This window comes from Tursiops truncatus, chromosome 18 (assembly GCF_011762595.2).
Source record: "Tursiops truncatus isolate mTurTru1 chromosome 18, mTurTru1.mat.Y, whole genome shotgun sequence".
Classification (NCBI taxonomy): domain Eukaryota; kingdom Metazoa; phylum Chordata; class Mammalia; order Artiodactyla; family Delphinidae; genus Tursiops; species Tursiops truncatus.
The window spans coordinates 32,174,547-32,200,578 of NC_047051.1; the positions used below are offsets into that span (position 1 = coordinate 32,174,547).

Sequence of the window (26,032 nt, forward strand, 5' to 3'; positions counted from 1 at the left end):
CAATCTGTCAATTTTTTTATAATGGCCTTCAGGGCCAGCAGCATCTTAATTTTCAATGGTGGCAAAACATTTTTCCCTTGAAAGTAGGCTTGGCTTTAGAAAGAAAATAGAATCCCTTTGGAGTGAGGTTTGATGAAAAAGGAAACTCATAAAATCATTTCTGATCAGTGAAGGGAAGACTGAGTGGTAAACGGGAATTCTTTTTTTTGGAGTTAAGTTTTATTTGGGGCAAAATGAGTACTGCAGCCCGGGACACAGTGTTTCAGATAGCTCTGAAAAACTGCTCCTGGGAATTCTTGTATGGTTTGTAAACTGGCTCTGAAGGCAATTTCAAGAAACTGGAAAATACATAAGAGTGAAAATACTGTTGAAATAAGTATTTTAGTGTTTTGTTTCATTAGTTTAGTCCTATGGTTAAACATATAATTTTCAAAGTATACAATGCCCATTGGAAGGTAAGAATTAAGAATACATGGAAGAACTAAAATATTAAGAATACAGAGAAGTCTAGGAATTGTTATGGTAGATGATGAATTTTTTTTTTTTTTTTTTTTTTTTTTTTTTTTTTTTTGCGGTACGCGGGCCTCTCACTGCTGTGGCCTCTCCCATTGCGGAGCACAGGCTCCGGATGCGCAGGCTCAGCGGCCATGGCTCACGGGCGCAGCCGCTCTGCGGCATGTGGGATCCTCCCGGACCAGGGCACGAGCCCGTATCCCCTGCATCGGCAGGCGGACTCTCAACCACTGCGCCACCAGGGAAGCCCTAGATGAAATTATTTAGAGTTTACAAAGCCTTTACTAGATATCATGGTGATCATTTCACAATGTATGCAAATGTCAAATCGTTGTGCAGTACACCTGAAACTAACATAATATTATATATCGACTATATTTCAACCAAAAAAAAGGATTGAGCAAAACAAACAAACCAAACACCCCACAAAAAAAACAAACAAACAAAGTCTGTATGTCCCAGCTTAGAATGCAACACTTTGCTGTGCTAGTGTCACTAAGCAGGTCTCTAACAATTCTGTGTTTCATGAGACTGAACTGTGTCCATACTGTTCATAGGTTTCCTTACTGCTGATATCTTTGTTATCCACTTAGATACAAGTCTGCATGTATTTTTTACATCTTACAATTCTGAATCACCCTCAAAGTTAAACAATAATACATATTAAAAAAAAAAAGTAAGGAAATAAAGTCACCTCTTCCCAACTTCAGTTGAGGAGTCAGTAGATCAAACAGAGAAGAAGAAATGAGAATCATTAAGAACATGAGTAAAATACAAACTATGAAGCTGAAAGTTGGCTGCAAATAATGGTGCTTAAGTTAATTCAATATATTTTCTTAATATACTTTGAAGAATGTCCTGATATTTTAATTTATAAACTATGAGAAGACCCAAAATGAAGAGATACTCAAAAGTGTCCAGAGCCACACACTACCACTTTAAGAGGCTATTTCTTTTGTTACCTAGATTCTTGAACAAAATAAGCTTTAGCTGTGAGAGATCTGTTACTAATACCAGGAAATAAAGTAGTCCCCTGAGAGGTCACCTCTCTTCCTTCTCCTCCTTCTCTCTCCTGTTAGTCATTCGCAGATTACTATCGATAATTTAGGTTAGTCATATGAGCATTTTTGGACAGTAAGAGAGTTAAAATTGATTTCTTCAAATTGAAACTACCAACAAAAATATTAATATTTTATATTAATAACATATTTTCTATGGGAATATTTTGATTGAGAAGAATTGACACATACATATAAATGGAAGGAAGTAATTGATTCTATTATTAGCAGTTATTGTGGAAATAATTTCAGAAAATGGTTATATACATCTGTCTGAGAAAACAGACTTTAACACAAAATGAAGTCATATTCATTACATGAAAAAAATGATCAGAACCTAGTAGCCAGCTAAATGTGTTTCTACCAAGCTCAGAGTTTAAGTTTTCATGCATTTTTAAATGTTTCTGGTCTCAAAACATTGAACAGCTGACAATTTCCCCCAAGAGAACAATACCTTGAGGAGAAAGGCAATTAGAATATGGATTGACCAGCAATCAGTAATCATTACTTGGTACATTAAATGTAGTACACTGGCACCTGGTAAAGTAATTTAGAAACTGGTTAAATATCTGGAAAACAGGGCTTTCTCAAGTTAACTGTGAAAGCTCAGAGAAATAAAATGGACTTTCTCAGTTACAACATATCAGGAAGAAAACTGCTGAATAAGGCTTTAGAAAGTTAAAATTGGGTGAACATATTAAAGGCAATTGGACTCAAAGGGACTGAAGTAAAAATCTGTTATTTCTGGAAAGTTTGAATCCCCCACAGTTTACAACTTAAAAGAGTAGATGATACATTTCATATCAAGGTTCAATATTTCCACGAAGGTAGTTTATATGAACTGTACAATTCAGAAAAAGCTTTTCATAAAATTCTTAAACTAGAAGAGAAGAAATGAAAATTACTTATAAACCAGTGAGACAAGAACTTCCAGAAACTCCCTTCACTGGTGACATCTTTCCACCTACCTCACTGTCCTACACACTCTACCTTCCCTCCCATTTCCACCCACGAACTGTCCGAGCTCTAACAGGGCCAACCCATCCCCTGCAACCCAGACCGCACAGCTTCTCATTCAAGGACAAGACTCCAGTGACCCACTCACCATTTTCTAACACCATCAATTTCTCCCCACGTCATTGGATTCTTCTCTTTAGCAAACAAACGTGCCACTGTTTCTCTCATCTTAGACAAATGCCCTTTCCTGGACCCCAATTCCTCCTCAAACTACCAACCCATTTTTCTCCTTCCTTTTATAGCAAACTTCCTAGAAAAAGTTATCTATAATCTCAGTTTCTAGTTCCCCTTATTCCCTTTTGAACCCATTTCAATCAGGTATCCGTCCTACCCACTGCACAGTCACCTCCATGATAATAAATCCAACCGTCACTTCTCAGTTCTCACCTTACTTGACCCCTCGTCAGTTGAGGACACAGGCATCACTGCCTCCTTCCTGAGATCACCTTCCTTTGGCTTCCAGGACATCAGAATGCTTCGTCTTCCTGCTCTGTGTTCTGATGTGTCTCCTGCTCATCCTGAGACCTTAATATTAGCCAGTCCCAGCGCTCAGGCCCTGAACATTATCTTTCTGCCCACACTTACTTCCAAAGTCAGCTACTCAGTCTCACTGTTTAAGTACCATTTGCCTACTGAGAATTCCCAAATTTATACCTCCACAGGCCTGACCTATATTTGGTATGCATGTTCTGAATATTTTAAAGATGTATTGTTTTTATAATCTCCCCCCACCTCCCATGCTGCCTTTCTTCCAGAGTAAAAAAAAAAAAAAAAAAAAAAGGACTCTATTTATTGTGGACAATCAAAAACGAATTTAGGGCTTCCCTGGTGATGCAGTGGTTAAGAATCTGCCTGACAATGCAGGGGACACGGGTTCGATCCCTGGTCAGGGAAGATCCCACATGCCGCAGAGCAACTAAGCCCGTGCACCACAACTACTGAGATTGTGCTCTAGAGCCCATGAGCCACAACTACTGAGCCCGCACACCACAACTACCGAAGCCTGTGCACCTAGAGCCCATGCTCCACAACAAGAGAAGCTACCGCAATGAGAAGCCCCTGCAATAAGAAACCCGCACACTGCAAAGAAGAGTAGCCCCCGCTCACCGCAACTAGAAAAAGCCCAGGTGCAGCAATGAAGACCCAACGTAGTCAAAAGTAAGTAAATAAAATAAATAAATTTATTAAAAAAAAACTAATTTAAAAGTGCATTCATTCAAAAAACCTTTATTGACATGTATGATTTTCTTAACTGCTAGGTATGAGGGCTATAAAATGAATAAATCACCTGTTCTCCCAAAACCTAGGTCTAACTATATTCATACACATACAAATTCATTAAAATCTATGAAGAAATAAAGAGGATCTATGCCCACTTGAAACAAAATAGTAACTGAGTGAGCCTGTAATTTTATAGAAGCATTAGTTTAACATGATTCACTTTTATTAAGTTGGTCTTTCTGAAAAATAACAGATGGATGACAGAAAATTTGTGCTTTAAAAAATTACAGTATATCTGCAAACATCTTATTACAGACTTCAAGGAAAAAAAATCCTTCATTATTGTTATTTCAAATGTATTCTCTACATTTAAAGTTAGTTTAAAAAATGACACAACACATGATAATCAAAACTGCAATTTGAAAAAGGCATGCAATTTAAAACACGGAAGGAGATTGGGGATGTAATAATAAAATGGTGATTCAACTCTCAAAAAAGTATACAATCCAACTTCTACTGAATTTGAACTCAATCCTTATCCAATTATTGCTAAACAAACAGGGTGAAGGAATAATAAAGAACTTGTTCAACTAACAACATGGTTAAAAACATGGGGTGTGAATGCTGGCTCTGTCTCTTCCAAGTTGTGTAAGCATGGGGCAGTCTAAGTTTTAGTTTCTTTATCTGTAAAACGAAGATAAGGCTGGCTCTCATCTCATGACAGTGATTACTAAGTAACATAATACACGTAAATACCTTAGCACAGTGCCTGATCTATAAACTAAGGACTTAACAAATATTAGCTATTATTACCATTATATTTAATTTCTTAAATTTGTTTACTACATCTTGTTTTTTTTCCTAAGAAGTTTTTTTTTCACCAGAGCTATTCAAATGAACAAGTAACAAAAATAATTAAAACAGAGAATATTCACACTGAGCTCTGAATTCTGCCTGAAAGTTTTTAAGCAATACAGTTCATTACAGAGAACAAAGCTATACTTTGAAATCAGTTTGTTCTGTCAAAAAGACAAAGTGCTCAGAGGATGTAACTGAACGACCATAATGCACCCTGGCCAAGAAGTGGGGCTTTAACTTGCTCTTTAAAGTACATGCAGATGAGCACTGTTCTTTCCATTTTAATATAGACTTCCCCCCCATCTGAAGTAGATAATTGTTGTACACTTTTAAGTCACTTTGTCAGTGTTCTTGAATTGTGAAAGTAATTCCGTGTTGAACTCATAAAATATACTCTCCAAGGTCCAAGTTTAAGTGAGCACAGTGATTTGTTTCTTAACAATAGAGCCCAACTAAATTTAAAAACTCCTTTGTACTGGACAGTCCTTGAAGCTTTGAGCACCTTTCTTATCCACAGCTCTTCTGAGCAAAGCAGCCAAGGGCAGTGGTTTCCCTTTAGATACTTTGTGCCTGTAACCAACTATCACCACCCCCTCACCTCTCATGATCAAAGTCTCTACCCTTGCCTCCATTCCCACCACACGTTCCCACTGCCTCAACGATTCCCTTTCCTGCTATCACGGCCACCGCCATTACCCTTATACCCCTCCTCATGATCGATATGAATAAATTAAGCCCTTTACTTACATTATTCCATTTAATCCTCACAACAACTTGAGATGTGTTGTTTTATAGATGAGGAAATCAAGGCACAGAGAACTTAAGAATAGTTTTTGGCCTATGTTCATGTGTTTGGTGAATGAGAAAGCCAGAATTTAGATCAAAGTTTTAATAACTACAAAGCACATGTTCTTACCATGGCCTAGTGTATCACTGGCACAGTGCTAATGCTAAAAAATTATTTGTTGCATGAATGGATAAATAAAAGTTGCCACATTTTGGGTCATGAAGCAGTGGTAATGGTTCACTGGACAACTGGCAGGAGATGCTGACTGACAGGATATTCTAGACTTGATATTATCTAGCTCACCCTGTAAATTCCTTTTGTGGGACAATGAAACACATAGAGAGGGGCACACATAGTATAGGAACACTAAAAGGACAAGAGAGAAGGCAATGGGTTAGAGTCATAAAGTCAAGAAAATCGGTGTAAACATAAGCCAAAAAGGTAAAAAGCATTATATCTGCTGGTAGTAACAACAGCGGCAGAGACAGAGGACACATCATTTGGATGGCACAGCACCCTTGAGGCAATGGCAATAACCTGAACATCACTCTGTACTCCAAGTGGCTGACTGATGCGGAGGCTGCCAACGTGCTCTTTTAAACTCTTTCTGGTTCCTCTTTTGCCATCCAAGCACCAATCCTTTTCTCAGAATACAACAGTTTCATCCATCTGCTCAAGTCACATGTTTATTCCCCACATACAATCCCGTATCGTGTTCTGTATTTTCTCTCTATCCTCACTGCTTCAGTTCTGGTCGAGCCCACCACCATCTCCTGTCTGGATCACGGCAAGTTCCAGCCAATCTCCATCCATTCTCCACATGGCTGGCCTTCCAGCCCCACCTTCTGCACTTGGCTAGGACTTACTCATCTCTCATTTAAAATACTTTCTTTGGGGAAGCTCACCCTCAGAGTGGGGTTGGTCCTCCTGTTAGTGAGTCTTTTGACACTCGCTATTTTTCTAACACTTGTCACACTGACTTAGAATTACTTGTTCAATTTAACAAGTCTCTGTTTCTAGATCACAGGCTCCTTGAAGACAATACTGTGTTTGTTTTGTTCAATCCTATACTCCAAGTACAGTGCCTGACCCAGAAGGAGTATACAATAAAGATTTGCTTAATAAATACTGATGACTATTTCTTCACATAACACATCATCTGCAGTATCCTGAAGGTCTCTGTTTCTAGAAACCTAAAAAAAAACAAACACTCAAGGTATGATCTGAAAGTGTTTACAAACAGAACTAGAAACTAGCCCACCTCCATGGAGGACTGACATCATACATGTACTGTGCAGAGTGATCTGGGATGGGGAAGGGGTGGGAGGTAGACTTCCTTCAGTATCTAAAGGGGAACCACTGACAATCTTTAAGTGGTAGAATGACCTGATCAGATCTGTGCTTTAGGTAGAAAAATTTGGTGGCAGTGGATGGATTAAGGAGTGTTAAGACTTGAAGAAGGAAGAGCAGGGGTGCAATTAGAACGCTACACGTGAGAGCCTTTTTTAATGGCAGAGACAGCCTCCCATATGGCCATGTGTTTTAGTTCTGACAGAGAAGTCAGTTAAAGGATTGTCAGGAAAGATTTTTCCTTCCTGAAAGCAGAGACTCAAAAGAAGAGATCCCTTTCCCAGACCCTGACATCTCTGGACATGGCTGTGTGTGGCTGTGATGCCAGTTACCTTGCAAGCATAAATTGACGAGCCCAAGAAAAAACAGCCATGGAGAGCAAAGAGGAAGGTTAAAAAGAGTCCAAATCCTTGATGACATTGTTGAAGCCTTTATAAAGATCAAAATAAAAATAAGTTTTATTTAAAAAAAAAAAGTCGAGATCTTAAACCTGTCCCTCTTCCTCCAATAAGATGTCATATTCTCAACTGTGACGGTAAAGTTTACCTTCACAGGGCTTTTTCCACTCATCCCATCCAAATAAGTTAGCATGCTCCAACTTTAAGAGACACATTACTTATTAAAGTGACTTAAATAAGAGGTGTATTTATTATCTCAGTTATCAAGAAATCTCAGCTTTCTTGGCTTCATGAGATGGCTGACTGGGGCTCTCAGGGAGCTGGCTGGGGTATGGAGAGCACGAAATCCCATTTTCTAACATGTAACATACAGCTCTATTTTATATGAAAAGTGAACATAAATAAGTATTCTACCCATCAAAAAAACTCTCCAATTAAATTCTCCCTCCCCCAAATACAATAAGAAAACAGGGAGACAAATGAGGAGGGACAGTACTGAAATAATTTTCTTTCTTTTAATGAAAACTTCTTATAAACTGAGATGCTTATGTACCAGCAAGTAGGATAGACCCTATTTCCCCCTTTATCTATCTATATGAGGCATATGGTTGTTTTCCTTCCTTTCATCCATCCAATATTTGCTACTGTTCATCATATAACGATCTATTACTTAGATGTTAGTAAGAGCACATCATTTTCTCTGTCCTCAAAGAATTATTCAGAATTCACCTTAAGAAGACATCACAAATTACCTGCTTAGCAAAGTTCCCAGCACATGGTAGGCAATCAAATATTTGTTTAATGCATCTGTTCTCTAGTATAATATTTGTGAGGGTTCTGAAACTTTGTGAAGGTAAAATCTTCAGGATACAGCATCTGATTAGAGGAGGGGGTGAGGAAATAAATCACTAGAAGGTACAATTTTGAGCTTTGGAAGGTCTTTATTAGATACAAAACCCAGTCCTTCATATAAACCTCAATTTCTTCATAACATTCCTGCCAAACAACAATTCTGCCTGCGCTTGAATCTTACAACTGGTAAAGAGGTCGTTCCGTGCTAAGGGAGGTCAGCCTGTCATTATACAGTCCTGACTGTTAACATGATCTTCTTTAGAGTGAGACAAAGTCTGTTCCCCAGTTAACAGAGAGGAAATTCCCATAGTCTGTCCCAATTATGGCCCTTTAAAGAAAAGTAGTGGAGGTTTGATGGAATTAAGAGTGACCTAGTGACACAAGACGAGGTAAAACTTTGAACAAGTCCTATAAACAATCTGAGACTGATGTTCTCTTTATCTAAGACGAGAATGACAATCTTCACCTGCCACATTCATTGTAAAAAATAAATGAGATAACATAAGTGAGCACACACAGTGCTTGCTGGCACGTAAGCATTTTTTTTTTTTTTTTTGCCGTACGCGGGCCTCTCACTGTTGTGGCCCCTCCCGCTGCGGAGCACAGGCTCCGGATGCACAGGCCCAGCGGCCATGGCCCACGGGCCCAGCTGCTCCGCGTCATGTGAGATCCTCCCGTACCGGGGCACGAACCCGTGTCCCCTAAATTGGCAGGCGGACTCTCAACCACTGCGCCACCGGGGAAGCCCCACGTAAGCATTTTTTAAGGTGTGCACGAAGATGACACCACTGAGCACTTCTAAAGATTACCCTTTGCAAAAGGATGAGAGTAAGTGTTCAAAAACTACACTGTGAAGTGGACCAGCCATATTAATATCAATTAGATTAAAAATCTTAATGCACAGATATGTCATTTAACAAATAACCTCAGTTATATACGGGTTATAATGTCTAGAGCCGTATTAGTCTCTTGATGAAAATTTTTATATTGAAATGCATAAATATTCATGATTCCACTTTTCTTACATTCACAGGAATAATGCTGGACTTGGACATCCAAGAAATGTTAATTCAAAAGCGATGATAACGAAGATGATGTCGACAACAAAAATACAGGTACCTCTCATGGAGAAGTGCTCTGTGCCAGGCAACATACCAAACTCTTCACATCTAAATAGCTTTACGTGCTCACAGAAACCTTCTGAAGTAGATATTATTATTAACATTTCCATTTTATAAATATGATACTGAACCTAAGATAGCTTAATTTACTCAAATAAGGTCACACTATAAGTGGCTAAGGCTGAATTTGAAACCTGGTCTTTGATGTTATATTCCCTCTATTAGTTCCTTAACACATAAAATAAGTGGGTCTGAGAGAATTATTATAAAATATATTCACTCACTGCACTGAATTCTGTTTTAAATGAGATTATCTACCAATAGGGGAATATGTGACTATTTCACATTATTACATCATCTCTCCTTTATGATGACTGTGACTAGTGACTGGTATGCCTGTTAAAAAAATAAAAGGTAATACTAATAAAAACATTCTAATTTAATTTAAAAAAAAAATTTTGTACACTGGAGTAACTCTCACAAAATGCACCCAGAACGGTATATATCAAGCACGAATGTAATATTTTCAAAACCACTGACAAGATATATTCAAAAGCTCTGCAACGTAACAGTCCAGGAGTGTTGACATTTTAAATAGTAATCAAAATATAGGATCAACAAGGGTTGGTATAATTTTAGAAAAACACTGCTTAGAACTACTCTGAGTTTGCTGTGAAACAATTAAAACTCTTAACCATCATTTAAATGTTAAAAGTTTATAATATATGGGGTACAATGTTTAAATTTTCAATTTTTAATCTATATGCATTTATTTAAGCTGCAAGCACTTTCTTAGGGGCCTACTTTACAGTTTGCACAGAGGGTAGCCATCTGCCAGCCAGCCACCTTCAGTGCCATCCAGTGATCCATGGTGGAAGGAACTTGTGGTCTCTGTTGCTTCATCTAATTCCAAGTCCTGCATTAATTTGTCACCCAACAGCTCAGTCCTCCTGGTCCAACCAAGGCCAAGTCTGACTACTCACTTAGACCCTTTGGGACAAATCTTACTTTTTGGCCATGTACTTAATAATGAATATTATATAACGAAAATACTATCTTTATAGAACTAAACCCCCCACAAAACCCATAATGGTTACATTATGTTTCCAGTTACCTATGCAAGAGAAACATTGGTAACTTTTCCCTATAACCATAAACCCACCTCAATATTACCACCATTGAGTTGATAGTAATGAAGAGAATTATAGTATAGGAGGATAAATCTTCCAAAGTGCTAGCCTCTGAGTTCCAAGGGTAAAAACAAAACAAAACAAAACAAAAAAAAACAATTATTAAAATAGACAGTCCTATATGTCACTAATCATATTGAACTTTTAATCTCTAACCCATCTCTACAGAGAACACTAAACCACAACAGGGAAATTTAACAGCACAAAGAAAAATCAATAATTACTGAACTGGCATATACAAGGCACTAGCCAGGTCCCTTATATATTCATTTTCAGACTCATAACAATCTTTTATGGTTGGAATTGTTATTTCAGTGTTATGGTGAGCAAACAGGCTTAACGGTCAAGGTTATGTTGTTGGCTCCCTTCCTGACACGATGTTGCCTGTGGTGAGGAAAAACTCACACTAAACTTTCCTCCCTTTAAAAAGAATATTATTGAACATAAACCACTCTAACAAGGTCCTAAAACTTTAGAGAAGGTACTGTGATAAGTCCTTGTAATTACAAAGCTAAATTCCTCTTGTTCTACATTCTATGTTTGAATAGCTCAAAAAGAAAATCAAAGCTGTCTAGCACTTGACAATCCATCCGAATTTTCAGAAACATAGATAGGGTTTTATTCAGGGAAAAGCATTATAAATTATAAACACCAGAGTATTCCTGGCCTAAATAAAACAGACTACCTAATCCTATTCACAGTTACTGAATGTGAAGTGCTAAAATAATTAGCTTAATGCCATGAGACTGTTAAGATGATACCAGGAAGAAAGGAGATCACCATAACCAAGTTTCCAAAGTCAGATGGTACTGTCTTCTAATAATATCTCTTAAAGACAAACTCTGCATGTACTATACAGTATGTGTAATTGAGACATCTTTGATAGTGAAATGTTGAGAAAGGCAGAAAAAAGTAATATCTGTTTTAAAAAAGTAATGATTATTTGTTAAATCCTTTTGGTAGACTGTAATCCAATACAGTAACCCTTGGAGCTGTTTTTTTTTTTTTGGGGGGGCGAGTGGAGGGGGAAGGGTAAGCTGGGATGAAGTGAGAGAGAGGCATGGACATATGTACACTACGAAATGTAAAATAGCTAGTGGGAAGCAGCCACATAGAACAGGGAGACCAGCTCGGTGCACTGTGAACACCTAGAGGGGTGGGATAGGGAGGGTGGGAGGGAGACGCAAGAGGGAGGAGATATGGGGATATATGTATATGTATAGCTGATTCACTTTGTTACACAGCAGAAAATAACACAACATTCTAAAGCAATTATAATCCAATAAAGTTGTGAAAAGAAAAAGATAATTTTTTTAGTTCTAACAGAAGTGAGAGAAAGTGTGGCCAGCTTTTCTTGAGATGCTTTCAGCATACAAAGCATTTTGATTTCTCCCAGATTAAAGTCTACATATTTGGTCTTGTAGTGTCTAATATGATTGCTTTTTTAAAATTTAATTTATTTTTTTAAACAGAAGGTTCTTATTAGTCATCAATTTTATACACATCAGTGTATACATGTCAATCCCAATTGCCCAATTCATCACACCACCACCCCCAATCCCCCGTGGCTTTCCCCCCTTGGTGTCCATAAGTTTGTCCTCTACATCTGTGTCTCAGTTTCTGCCCTGCAAACTGGTTCATCTGTACCATTTTTCTAGGTTCCACATATATGCGTTAATATACAATACTTGTTTTTCTCTTTCTGACTTACTTCACTCTGTATGACAGTCCCTAGATCTATCCACATCTCAACATATGACCCAATTTCGTTCATTTTTATGGCTGAGTAATATTCCACTGTATGTATGTACCACATCTTCTTTATCCATTCGTCTGTCGATGGGCATATAGGTTGCTTCCATGACCTGGCTATTGTAAATAGTGCTGCAATGAACATTGTGGTGCATGTGTCTTTTTGAATTATGGTTTTCTCTGGGTACATGCCCAGGGCTGGGATTGCTGGATCATATGCTAATTCTATTTTTACTTTTTTAAAGAGCCTTCATACTGTTCTCCATAGTGGCTGTATCAATTTACATTCCCACCAACAGTGCAAGAGGGTTCCCTTTTCTCCAAACCCTCTCCAGCATTTGTTGTTTGTAGATTTTCTGATGCTGCCCATTCTAACTGGTGTGAGGTGAAACCTCATTGTAGTTTTGGTTTGCATTTCTCTAATAATTAGTGATGTTGAGCAGCTTTTCATGTGCTTCTTGGCCATCTGTATGTCTTCTTTGGAAAAATGTCTATTTAGGTTTTCTGCCCATTTTTGGATTGGGTTGCTTGTTTTTTTAATATTGAGCTGCATGAGCTGTTTATATATTTTGGAGATTAATCCTTTGTCCGTTGATTCGTTTGCAAATATTTTCTCCCATTCTGAGGGTTGTCTTTTCGTCTTGTTTATGGTTTCCTTTGTTGTGCAAAAAAGTTGAAGTTTCATTAGGTCCCACTTGTTTATTTTTGTTTTCATTTCCATTACTCTAGGAGGTGGATCAAAAAATATCTTGCTGTGATTTATGTCAAAGAGTGTTCCTCCTATGTTTTCCTCTAAGAGTTTTACAGTGTCCAGTCTTACATTTAGGTCTCAAATCCATTTTGAGTTTATTTTTGTGTATGGTGTTAGGGAGTGTTCTAATTTCATTCTTTTACATGTAGCTGTCCAGTTTTCCCAGTACCACTTGCTGAAGAGGCTGTCTTTTCTCCATTGTATATCCTTCCCTCCTTTGTCATAGATTAGTTGACCATAGGTGTGTGGGTTTTTCTCTGGGCTTTCTATCTTGTTCCATTGATCTATGTTTCTGTTTTTGTGCCAGCACTGTATTGTCTTGATTACTGTAGCTTTGTAGTATAGTCTGAAGTCAGGGAGTCTGATTCCTCCAGCTCCGTTTTTTTCCCTCAAGACTGCTTTGGCTATTCGGGGTCTTTTGTGTCTCCATACAAATTTTAAGATTTTTTGTTCTAGTTCCGTATAAAATGCCATTGTTAATTTGATAGGGATTGCATTGAATCTGTAGATTGCTTTGGGTAGTAGAGTCATTTTCACAATATGGATTCTTCCAGTACAAGAACATGGTATATCCCTCCATCTGTTTGTACCATCTTTAATTTCTTTCATCAGTGTCTTATAGTTTTCTGCATACAGGTCTTTTGTCTCCTTAGGTAGGTTTATTCCTAGGTATTTTATTCTATTTGTTGCAGTGGTAAATGGGAGTGTTTCCTTAATTTCTCTTACAGATTTTTCATCATTAGTGTATAGGAATGAAAGAGATTTCTGTGCATTAATTTTCTATCCTGCAACTTTACCAAATTCATTGATTAGCTCTGCTAGTTTTCTGGTGGCATCTTTAGGATTCTCTATGTATAGTATCATGTCATCTTCAAACAGTGACAGTTTTACTTCTTCTTTTCCAATTTGTATTCCTTTTATTTCTTTTTCTTCTCTGATTCCCCAAATCAGAGAAGACTTCCAAAACTATGTCGAATAATAGTGGTGAGAGTGGACATCCTTGTCTTGCTCTTGATCTTAGAGGAAATGCTTTCAGTTTTTTACCATTGAGAATGATGTTTGCTGTGGATTTGTCATATATGGCCTTTATTATGTTGAGGTAGGTTCCCTCTATGCACACTTTCTGTAGAGTTTTTATCATAAATTGGTGTTGAATTTTGTCAAAAGCTTTTACTGCATCTATTGAGATGATCATACGGTTTTTATTCTTCAGTTTGTTAATATGGTGTATCACATTGATTGATTTGTGTATATTGAAGAATCCTTGCATCCCTGGGATAAATCCCACTTGATCATGGTGTATGATCCTTTTAATGTGCTGTTGGATTCTGTTTGCTAGTATTTTGTTGAGGATTTTTGCATCTATATTCAACAGTGATATTGGTCTATAATTTCCTTTTTTTGTAGTATCTTTGTCTGGTTTTGGTATCATGGTGATGGTGGCCTCATAGAATGAGTTTGGGAGTGTTCCTTCCTCTGCAATTTTTTGGAAGAGTTTGAGAAGGATGGGTGTTAGCTCTTCTCTAAATGTTTGATAGAATTCACCTTGAAGCCATCTGGTCCTGGACTTTTGTTTGTTGGAAGCTTTTTAATCAGAGTTTCAATTTCATTACGTGTGATTGGTCTGTTCATATTTTTTATTTTATTTTTATTTATTTATTTTTTGCGGTACGCGGGCCTCTCCTGTTGTGGAGCACAGGCTCCTGAGGTGCAGGCTCAGTGGCCATAGCTCATGGGCCTAGGTGCTCTGCAGCATGTGGGATCTTCCCGGACCGGGGCATGAACCTGTGTCCCCTGCATCGGCAGGTGGACTCTCAACCACTGCCCCATCAGGGAAGCCCCTGGTCATATTTTCTATCTTTCCTGGTTCAGTCTTGGAAGGTTATACCTTTCTAAGAATTTGTCCATTTCTTCCAGGTTGTCCATTTTAGCAGCATAGAGTTGCCTGTAGTAGTCTCTTAGGATGCTTTGTATTTCTGTGGTGTCGCTGTATGTTCTCTTTTTTCATTTCTAATTTTACTGATTTGAGTCCTCTCCCTCTTTTTCTTGATGAGTCTACCTAATGGTTTATCAAGTTTGTTTATCTTCTCAAAGAACCAGCTTTTAGTTTTATTGATCTTTGCTATTGTTTCTTTGTTTCTATTTCATTTATTTCTGCTCTGATCTTTATGTTTTCTTTCCGTTTGCTAACTTTGGGTTTTGCTTGTTCACTTTCTCTAGTCCCTTCAGGTGTAAGGTTAGATTGTTTATTTGAGAGTTTTCTTGTTTTTTGAGGTAGGCTTGTATAGCTATAAACTTCCTTCTAAGAACTGCTTTTGCTGCATCCCATAGGTTTTGGATCGTCGTGTTTTCATTGTCATTTGTCTCTAGGTATTTTTTGATTTCCTCTTTGATTTCTTCAGTAATCTCTTGGTTATTTATTAACATATTGTTTAGCCTCCATGTCTATGTGTTTTATATGTTTTTTTCCCTGTATTTCATTTCTAATCTCATAGTGTTGTGGTCAGAAAAGATGCTTGATATGATTTCAGTTTTATTAAGTTTACTGAGGTTTGACTTGTGACCCAAGATGTGATCTATCCTGGAGAATGTTCCATGCTCAATTGAGAAGAAAGTGTAATCTGCTGGTTTGGATGGAATGTCCTGTAAATATCAGTTAAATCTATCTGGTCTATTGTGTCATTTAAAGCTTCTGTTTCCTTATTTATTTTCATTTTGAATGATCTGTCCATTCGAGTAAGTGAGGTGTTAATGTCCCCCACTGTTATTGTGCTACTGTCGATTTCCTCTTTTAGAGCTGTTAGCAGTTGCCTTATGTACTGAGGTGCTCCTATGTTGGGTGCATATATATGTATAATTGTTATATCTTCTTCTTGGATTGATCCCTTGATCATTATGTAGTCTTCTTCCTTGTCTCTTGTAACATTCTTTATTTTAAAGTGTATTTTTTTTTTTTTTTTTTGCTTTACGCGGGCCTCTCATTGTGGTGGCCTCTCCCGTTGCAGAGCACAGGCTCCGGACGCGCAGGCTCAGCGGCCATGGCTCATGGGCCCAGACGCTCTGCGGCATGTGGGATCTTCCCGGACCGGGGCACGAACCCGTGTCTCCTGCATCGGCAGGCAGACTCTCAACCACTGCACCACCAGGGAAGCCCCTAAAGTCTATTTTATCGGATATGAGTATTGCTACTCCATGTTTCTTTTGATTTCCATTTGCATGAAATATCTTTTTCCAACCCCTCACTTTCAGTCTGTATGTGTCCCTAGGTCTGAAGTGGGTCTCTTGTAGACAGCATATAGATTGGTCTTGTTTTTGTTTCCATTCAGCAAGCCTGTGTGCTTTGTTTGGAGCATTTAATCCATTCACGTTTAAGGTGATTATCAATATGTATGTTCCTGTGACAAATTTTCTTAATTGTTTTGGGTTTGTTTGTGTAGATTCTTTTCTTCTCTTGTGTTTCCCACTTAGAGAAGCTCCTTCAGCATTTGTTGTAGAGCTGGTTTGGTGGTGCTGAATTCTCTTAGCTTTTGCTTGTCTGTAAAACTTTTGATTTCTCCATCAAATCTTTATGAGATTCTTGCCAGGTAGAGTAATCTTGGTTGTAGGTCTTCCCTTTCATCACTTTAAGTATATCATGTCACTCCCTTCTGGCTTGTAGAGCTTCTGCTGAGAAATTAGCTGTTAACCTTATGGGAGTTCTCTTGTATACTATTTGTCGTTCTTCTGTTGCTGCTTTCAATAATTTTTCTTTGCCTTTAATTTTTGCCAATTTGATTACTATGTATCTCGGCATGTTTCTCCTTGGGTTTATCCTGCCTGGGACTCGCTGCGCTTCCTGGACTTTGGTGGCTATTTCCTTTCCCATGTTAGAGAAGTTTTCAACTATAATCTCTTCAAATATTTTCTCTGGTCCTTTCTCTCTCTCTTGTCCTTTTGGGACCCCTACAATGCAAATGTTGTTGCGTTTAATGTTGTCCCAGAGCTCTCTTAGGCTGTCTTCATTTCTTTTCATTCTTTTTTCTTTATTCTGTTCCGCAGCAGTGAATTCCACCATTCTGTCTTCCAGGTCACTTACCCGTTCTTCTGCCTCAGTTATTCTGCTATTGATTCCTTCTAGTGTAGTTTTCATTTTAGTTATTGTATTGTTTATCTCTCTGTTTGTTCTTTATTCTTCTAGGTCTTTGTTAAACATTTCTTGCATCTTCTCAATCTTTGCCTCCATTCTTTTTCCGAGTTCCTGGATCATCTTCACTATCATTATTCTGAATTCTTTTTCTGGAAGGTTGCCTATCTCCACTTCATTTAGTTGTTTTTCTGGGATTTTTTCTTGTTCCATCATCTGGTACATAGCCCTCTGCCTTTTCATCCTGTCTATGTTTCTGTGAATGTGGTTTTTGTTCCAGAGGCTGCAGGATTGTAGTTCTTCTTGCTTCTGCTGTCTGCCCTCTGGTGGATGTGGCTATCTAAGAGGCTTGTGCAAGTTTCCTGATGGCAGGGACTGGTGGTGGGTAGAGCTGGCTCTGAGCTGGTTTTTAATTTTCAATAAGATTAGAGAGGAAACGAAACCCTTATCTCAAGGAGATATCCGTACTCTCATGTTCATTACAGCATTATTCACGATAGCCAAGGTATGGAAACAACCTAAGTGCTCATCAATGAATGAATGGATCAAGAAAATGTGGTGTGTATATATACGTATACAATATGTAATGGAATATTTTTCAGCCTTAAAAATAAGGAAATCCTGCCATTTCATCCTGGCAACATGGATGAATCTTGAGTGCATTACACTAAGTGAAAGAAGCTAGGCAGAAATTACCACATGGAATTACTTCTCTGTGGAATCTAAAAAAGAAAAAAAAAAAAAGAAACTCATGGAAACAGAGTAAAAATGTGGTTCCAGGAGTAGGAGGTGGGGGTGGGGGAAACAGGGGAAGATTGGTAAAAGGGCACAAACTTTCATTAATAAAATGAATAAGGTCAGGGGATCTAATGTATAACATGGTGACTACAGTTGGTAACACTGCATTGTATAATCGTAATTTGCTAAGAAAGCAAACCTTAAATGTTTTTGCCAAAAAAGAAAGAAAGATGAATATGTGAAAGATGTGAGGTGATGGATGCATGAATTAACTCAATGGGGGTGCTGTCGCAATGTATACGTATGTCAAATCATTACGTTGTACACTTTAGACATCTTACAGTTTTATATGTCAACTGTAACTCATAAAAGCTGAAAAAAGACTGGAGAATAGTTTTCCATATAATTTATTACAGCTTCTGTGAGAAGTAACAGATACCTCACATTCATATACTTTAATGAGAGTGCCACCTCATAAAAAGCTTTTCCCCCCCGCCAACTCTACTGATAATTTATAGAAAGTATATTCAGAATCCAAATCTGAAACAAGTATACTGTGACAACCACTGATAGTGCATCTCTTAACCTGAGATTTAGCTCATGGTCTGCCTCTGATAAGAATCACATCTTTCTAAAAAGTCCTTAGTTTTCTTTAGTACAAAAAACAGTAGGCTGCTTTTTCTGTAACACCCCATATAATGCCTTCCTTCTAGAATATTTTTCCCCTTGAAATTAAGCCATGAAATAAAATGTCCTGCTCGAAAAACAGTGTATAAGTGAAATGGGACCCGGGTACTTATGTAATTTGGGCTGAACTGTAGAATGAATAAAGAGCAATATTCTTACTTAGGGAAAATATTTATGAAATACAGCATTTAGTATCAGTTCCATGTCACATTTCTAGGTAAAATTTCAGTTTACAAATAAGATACTATGATTTGATGAAGAATGTATTAACAAACTATGATACATGTAAGTTATTTAAAAAGGTTGGTCCTAAACAAAAAAGTAAAATATGTGAAGTCTGCCTTTGGCCACTGCTGTCCCTGGTGATGTTCCGTTCCAGGGAATACTTTCTCTCAAGCTGCTCATGTCCTATCTGCTACAGGCATTTCTTTCACATGGGTACCCTGTGAGCTAAACTCCTCTTCTTCATGTTGGGGAAAGCTGTTTATAGAGCCATGACTTTTGGCTCTTATTGACTTCTTTCTCCTCCCTGGAATACAGAAATGACATGGCATTCCACTAGCCAAACTGGACCGGGGGCAGCCTCCAGACTAAAAGCTAAAGGTTAAAGATGGTAAGTATCAAGACCGAAGGAGATAATCCCTCACCCTCATCCTTTCCAACCTGGGCCTGGAAGAACGACTCCTGCAAAGAAGGGTGGCAAGAAGAGGGACTGCCATCAATGAAGTGGTGACCAGAGAATATACCATCAACATTCACAAGCACATCCATGGACTGGGGTTCAAGATGCCTGCCCCTCAGACACTCAAAAAAATTAGAAGTTCTCCATGAAGGAGATGGGAACTCCAGATGTGCACACTGACATCAGGCTCAACAAAGCTGTCTGGGCCAAAGGAATCAGAATGTCCCATACTGGATCCATGTGTGGTTGTTTAGAAAACGTAAAGAGGATGAAGACTCACCAAACAAGCTCTATATGTTGGTTATTAATGTTCCTGTCATCACCTTCAAAAATCTACAGTCAGTGTGGATAAGAGCTAACCACTGTCAAATAAAGTTATAAAACTACAAACAAAAAAGACAGGAGTCCAAGTCCCTGATGACATTGTGGAACTTCCATATAAGCATCTTTGAATTTCTCTAACTGAAGTATTTAAGTCAATGATATTTGAGTTTTCTCTTATATGCACCTGAACCTAATCTTAACCAATATGCATTTTTGCTGGGGAGGGGGAAACTGGCTGGTTGGAGGACAAAGGGGAGGGGGATTGTTCATTGCATCTTCTTTTGAAATTCTCAGTTTGAACCATGTGAATGTTTTACTTAGCAAAAATTAAAATTAATTAAAATATAGATTCTAAAAATATTAATAAAATACTATGTCTGAAATATTACAAATTATTAACATTTAGTGAAAACATTTAGGTTTATTCTATGAAAAAAGTTCATAAAAATCTGGAAATAACTTATTTTAATAAATATGGGCAATGTATAATAATATAAACCTCAATAGTTTCTTCTGTAAAACACGGAAGTACATCAGGCCAGGAAACACTGTGTCACCTTTGTAACAAAGGCAGGTTCCACATGTGGTTGGTGCTCAAAAATGCTGGTTGAACGAATAAAATGCCATAAAATATATCACCAACGCAAGGGTTCTCCTCTGTATGTGCCTGTCAGTTATCTATAAAGCTGAATGTATGAGAAAGACTTTAGGCAAACAGAGAGGAAAATGACTAGAATTTTCGAAGCTTAGCAGAATACAGTTCTTGGTAGTTATTTAAGCTAGTAAGTAAATATTTTAAGCTCATTTATTTATCTGCCCCAATAACTCATTTTCATTGACTGACTAGCATATGTAACAATCCCAAATGAAAGTTTAAGAAGTATTTATGTGGGGTGAGGCATACAGTTGCTATTAAAGAAGTATTGTAGGAACTTAGCCCTAATTCCCATGATTTTTATTTTTCTAAGATTTTTACCCTATTAAAGCAATCCAAAATAATGCAACTTACTAAATGTATACTTGGCTGAATTTTCATATTGAAAAATTCCACAAATAACTCTCTAAACATTACATAAGTCAAGATTTTTGAATTATAGTTTACATTTATACCAGAGCACATCTTTTTTTGTTCTATTTAAGAAAAAAAATCATCCGTTTTCCCACAAGGGATTGTTAACAATTATAACCAACTTATACGAAAATTTGATTAGCAAAGCTCAAGTGGAATTTGCAAGTATGGCCTTTTTACTGAAAGAATCCATGAAACTTGCAAAAGATTGATAGTAATGTATAACTTACTTTGTCAGTTTCATTTTTTTTCATGTCTTGGTAATAAATATTATTTTGATAAATAAAGATGATTTTTATTGCATTTATTGCACTGTGATTTTTATACAACAATGGCTCCTCAAGTAATATAAAAGGAGGAACCATACTTCAGTACTCAAGCTGTTAACTCATGTTTCTTTTAAAGTTATTTGTCAACATTTCCACAACTGTATAAGAACCAGGTGAATCAATGATGTGGGTTTCTCTAATTCCTACCAAATGAAAATCCAGTCCTGTAAATAGCCCTGTAAGTATTTCTGGACTATCATTAATTCTACTCTATTTGCCTCTCACTATTGCCTTAGGAACCTTTTCGCTTTGGGTCTATTTGAAAAAATAATGGTTAATGACAGAGAAAAGAGGATGTACAATAAACCAAAGAAAACTTGGGTGGATTTGCGTATGCCCCACTTGGCATCAATCCAGCCATAACAGTAGGTGAAAAGGGAAGGAATTCCAGTCCCATCAGGTTACTTGCTTGTGTCTGGAGGAACCAAAACAGAAACAAGGTAGATTAGTTCTGAGAACAGTTTCTGAGCACCATCAAAGTAACGGCCAGAATGGTGCTGGCAGCTCATGCCCTTTCAGGAGCATCAGAAGCAAGGCAAACACTTCTGAATAAAGATACAACCATATAAAGAAGCTTTTACGTTTGACATAAAACTGTTGTCAGAACATTGTACATAAGACATGTCATTACCCCTGTCAAAGATTCTGTGTTCAAAGCCCTTAGGAATTCAAGGTCAGAAAAAAAAACTTGCCACTGTTCAAGAATTGGTATATGACCTTACAGACGGAAATACTAATGATCTAACTTACAGAAGGTCCTCAGAAACATTTTCCAAAAAGCATCTGACAGCCTTATGACATGGTCTTTATTGATTTTTCCCCTCTGTAGGGGACAGAGTAATTAATAAGATGTGACGATTACTTGTAAACAAGGTTATGGAGAACTGACAGTCAACGTCCATTTTAACCACCTACTACAGTGCCTTCCTGTATTATACTGGCTGGAAAGCTAAGAACCATCTCAAAGATCCCCTCGCAGTTTGGATATGATTTGGTTTGGCTAGTCTCCAAACTGCTCAAGGCTTAGAAAGGTGGAAGTAAAGTAGAGGCCGTTTTTTTGCTGGTTTTGCTCTCAAATGTGACTTTGGAAGCATCAGCAAGTTCCCAGTATCTGGTCACTAGCTTTGTGGGTGCTGAAAGGGAAGATGGGTATCTGCTATGTTGGGGTAGACAGCAAGGGCCCTGTGCAGTTCTGTAGCTGGCAGTAATGACGGTAGCTTCCAGATCATAGGGACTTTGTGTCAGGAGTGGCAGTGAGGTTCTAGAGCAGCAGCTTCCCAATTGAGCAGGCAGTTCTGTCTCACAGAGGAGGGAGCAATTGCCTTGATGGCCTGTGTCCTGGCTTTGGATATTATCATAAAACTCAATCTAGAGTGCTTCTTCATTTCTCCCAATGATACTGCAATCCATTTAATATGCCATTATCAGTACTTCTCTGCTTAAACTGAATTCTGGTCTCAAGCTGAAGCTTGACCTAAACACGTGCCAGCACATACATACTCCTTTCAAGAAATAAATTTCCAGTTTGTAGTGGAGAGGAAGAGCAATACAGGGTTCAAAGTCTATAGGGAAGGGAGCACTTCAAAATAATGTTCAGGGACTAAAGGATGCTACTCAGCTCTCCCTCACTCAGAATCTTTTGTGCTCTTGGTGACGCTGACATGTGTTCAAGGATGAGAGGCCAATGTTTAAAACAGTTCCTTGATGCAAAGTGTCCAGATTGTTAGTAGAAGTACTTCCAGAATAATATCCAAGATTTAAAACCCCAAGGATAAAAGAACAGTAAGTACAATAAGGACTAAACTTTTCAGAGTCAGTGAGACCCTACTTCCCAGGACTGTGTTCCTGAAGCTGCAGGCCCCTATCAGTTTCCGGAGGCAATGGGGTATTGAGATACGCTATACACACTCCCACCATGCAGACATCCAACTTCCCATAAGATGCTATCTCTCTGGCAATTTTAACTGGAAGCTTAATTTAACCGTACTCTGTGTGTGTGTGTGTTCTTTCCCCACCAATCCACAGCTCACTTGAAATAGCCCTTTGATAAAGCTTCCTTTTTGGGTTGATTATCATGTACGGCTTAAAGCTCCTTTGTTAAGTCTCTCCTTGCTAGAAAATAATGGTTTTTCTATCTATCACCATCAATATCTCAACAAAGGTTAAAAGAAGGAAAAAAAAGACTAAGTTTTTGTGATAAAGGGACAGTTCCCTATTATAGTTTGTGAGGCTTAGCCTGCAGGCTGTGGGTAGGGTTGCCAGATTTAGGACAAAAATTTGAATTTCAGGTTAACAATTGTTTCAGATAAATAACAAACAATATCTTTAGTATCAGTATGTCCCATGTAATATTTGGGATATATTTATATAATATTTTTAAAGTATTTATGGGAAATACTGATATTAAAAAAGTATTCATTGTTTATTGGAATTCAAATTTAACTGACCATCTGTGTTTTATCTGGCAATCCTACTTGTGCAAAACCCCTTGCATGCACTACCACTGCAGAGTGATCTTATTCTGTACCAAGCTTAGGGGTCCGAGATTGTCTAAAGGATTTAAGACACCTCCAGATAAAATGAAAGAGCTCAGTGTGGATAATTCATGGCATTTTAAATAATGGGGAATAAAGACTAAATTAAACTCTCCATTGGCCTTAGACCCTTGGTATTTCCTGGGTTTTGTTTCCTTGAACCTAGATTCAAGTATTCTCTTGCCCAGAGGATACAGCCCAAGTTTTGGTACTCTAGAACCAGCTCTGCCTCCTTTCTTCCCACTGGCTGTCAGGAAGCTCAGAAATAAATCACAGTACTGACTTTTCAGTTACTTCTCCATGCTTTAAATAGACAAGGTACCTTAAAATCTTTTAAAAAAGAGAGGGACCATAAAATGCTCACTGAATCAAATGAGCTGGCTTTCCTTTATGGTAGTCATGGATAATCAGTGATAGAAACAGCTCTAAAAATTACAGACAACAGTAGTCACCTTCCTAATTTTTCCACCTGTGGGGAATAAAACATAATTATTTCCTTTACTTTAATAGCTATATGTTAGAAATTTGGCTATACAAGCTTTAAAAGAGGGTAGTGTCCTATACTATTGCTGCTGTGATGAACGTACAGAGCAGAAAAGCTATTCCAGAGTTTCAACTTTTATTTACTAAGGCATGTACTGGATAACACAGAGAAGAGAGCAGTATATCAAGAAATTTTGTGTTTTTATTTCTTAAAGGTATTCTGTTGCTAAAGTATGAGAAGTGAAAATGTGGTTAAACTTTGAAATGTAATATATATCTGGAATATAAAATAATTTGCAGCATAGTTAAGTTTTGCTCAAGTCTGGAGAGATAACATGAAAAATTCTCAGACTAGCAGTTTGCTGACTAGAAAATCACTGTATTTTCAATCAGCCTAATATGGCAGTTGTTTTTCATAGGCAGAGAAAAGCTAAAGGGAGACTTACAGCCTGTAGATATTCGGCCTAGCTTCGCAAAATTTAGCTGCTCGTTTCTTCTTATCCTTGTTATATGTTTTCCATATGAGACTTATTATTGTCAACGAGAAATAATAGAAGCAAACAGAAGCAAGAGGAAAGGTCCAGACTGGCATGCATTAACTGCTTGTCAACTATGGTTTTCCTAATGAATTGCCCTGTTGCTCTGTATCTCACTGATTACAGTACAACAGCTTTCATTAGTCACTGCAAATAAGACTTGGTGCCACCTTATTTACATCCTATTGCAAATAATTAGCATTTCATATTAGAATCATCCAAGGCACTTCTGAACTTACAGCAAGACTATTTGACATCATCCAATACTTTTTTCCACCCTGAACAAGCTTAAAAACAGATTCTGTGCTTTTTAGTTACAATGGTGTCACCAATGAATTCTACCATGGCTTAAATTCCTGCCAATATTGTAGCTGGGGATATCAAAACGCTGCAGTAATTAGACCTTGCAAGCCTGACTTCCCTAGTGGTAGAACTGTCACAGAAGGGGGGAATTGATATTCAAAGTTTATAATAAGTCAAACCTCTACAATTATTGCTAGAACACGAATACTACCATTTTCAATGGCAGAAAGTGACTTATGAAAAATGGCTTATTACAAAGATAAAAGACAGGAAAAAAATAGCATCATACGCTTTGCTGACCAATGTCTTTTCTCTGCTAAAATTTTACAATTACTTATTAAAACTCAAACCTTGATTATTATTAACTTGGGGAGAAAGTATTTCTTTTGAAAACATAGCTGCCATATTTAACAGATTACGAGGTCCATTCTATCACATAAACTAGAACTTCACTTTATAAGTGTTGTATTCTAGAATTAAATGTATAGATTTACATATATTATTTCATATAACCAAATTGATAGAAAGAATGTTGTACAAAGCCAGTTATTTCCACCCCTATATAAATAATAACTGTGTGTGCATGTATATGTATGGACCTACATATGTATCCACATATGTAATTCTTTATATGTAACTGATGTTTTCTCCAGCATGCACATACAATAAGACAGGAATCAATGAATCAAATGATTCTGAATTTCTGTGAATATGTTGTTCACAGATAGAACTAGCTAATCTAAACATAACACCTCGGGATAGGGTAACCATCACCCCCAGGCAGTGGTGGGGTCCATTTGCCTGCTCTCATTTCTCTGACCTCGCCATCGCTGGGCTCTGTACTATGTGTATAGATCCTTATATCTACTTCAGGGCCTCATGAGATAATTGAGCCTCCTGGTCCAGCTAACCAACTAAGGAATCCCCAACCCTTTCTGTATTTCTTCCAATTCACTGAGGCACAGATCTAGTGTGAGAGTCTTCAGATGGCTGATCTCGCGACCCCTCACTCATAAGAGTGTTGATCTTTTGGACTCTTCCTGTCTCAGAGTTAACTATCCTCACTAGACATTTGAGAAAAACAGGCAAGTGGGTGTTAAAATGCAATTTACTAATAATGATGGTAATAATAATAAAATTAGCCTTAGGTAATACAGAGAAGTAAACACAAACACATTAAAAATAATAATGTATGACTTTTGGCTAAGAGCTCCCAATGAATGTATAAGAGATTAGAGGCTAGAAATCAACGATGATAATAAAATGTACTCAGTTGATAAAGGCATTTCATACAAATTATCTTTTCTACAAAAAGACTGAAGACCTTCAAAGAAAGAGGGTCTCTTTTTCACATTA

General features: G+C 37.6%; 1 protein-coding gene and 1 pseudogene across 1 annotated transcript in view; one reads left to right on the forward strand and one right to left on the reverse strand.

Annotated features, from left to right (window-relative positions):
* The window catches only part of DIAPH3 (diaphanous related formin 3), a 539,529-nt gene that overhangs the window by 52,810 nt on the left and 460,687 nt on the right, over window positions 1-26,032 (reverse strand). The window lies entirely within an intron of this gene.
* LOC101330650 (large ribosomal subunit protein eL31 pseudogene) lies at window positions 18,023-19,479 on the forward strand (annotated as a pseudogene).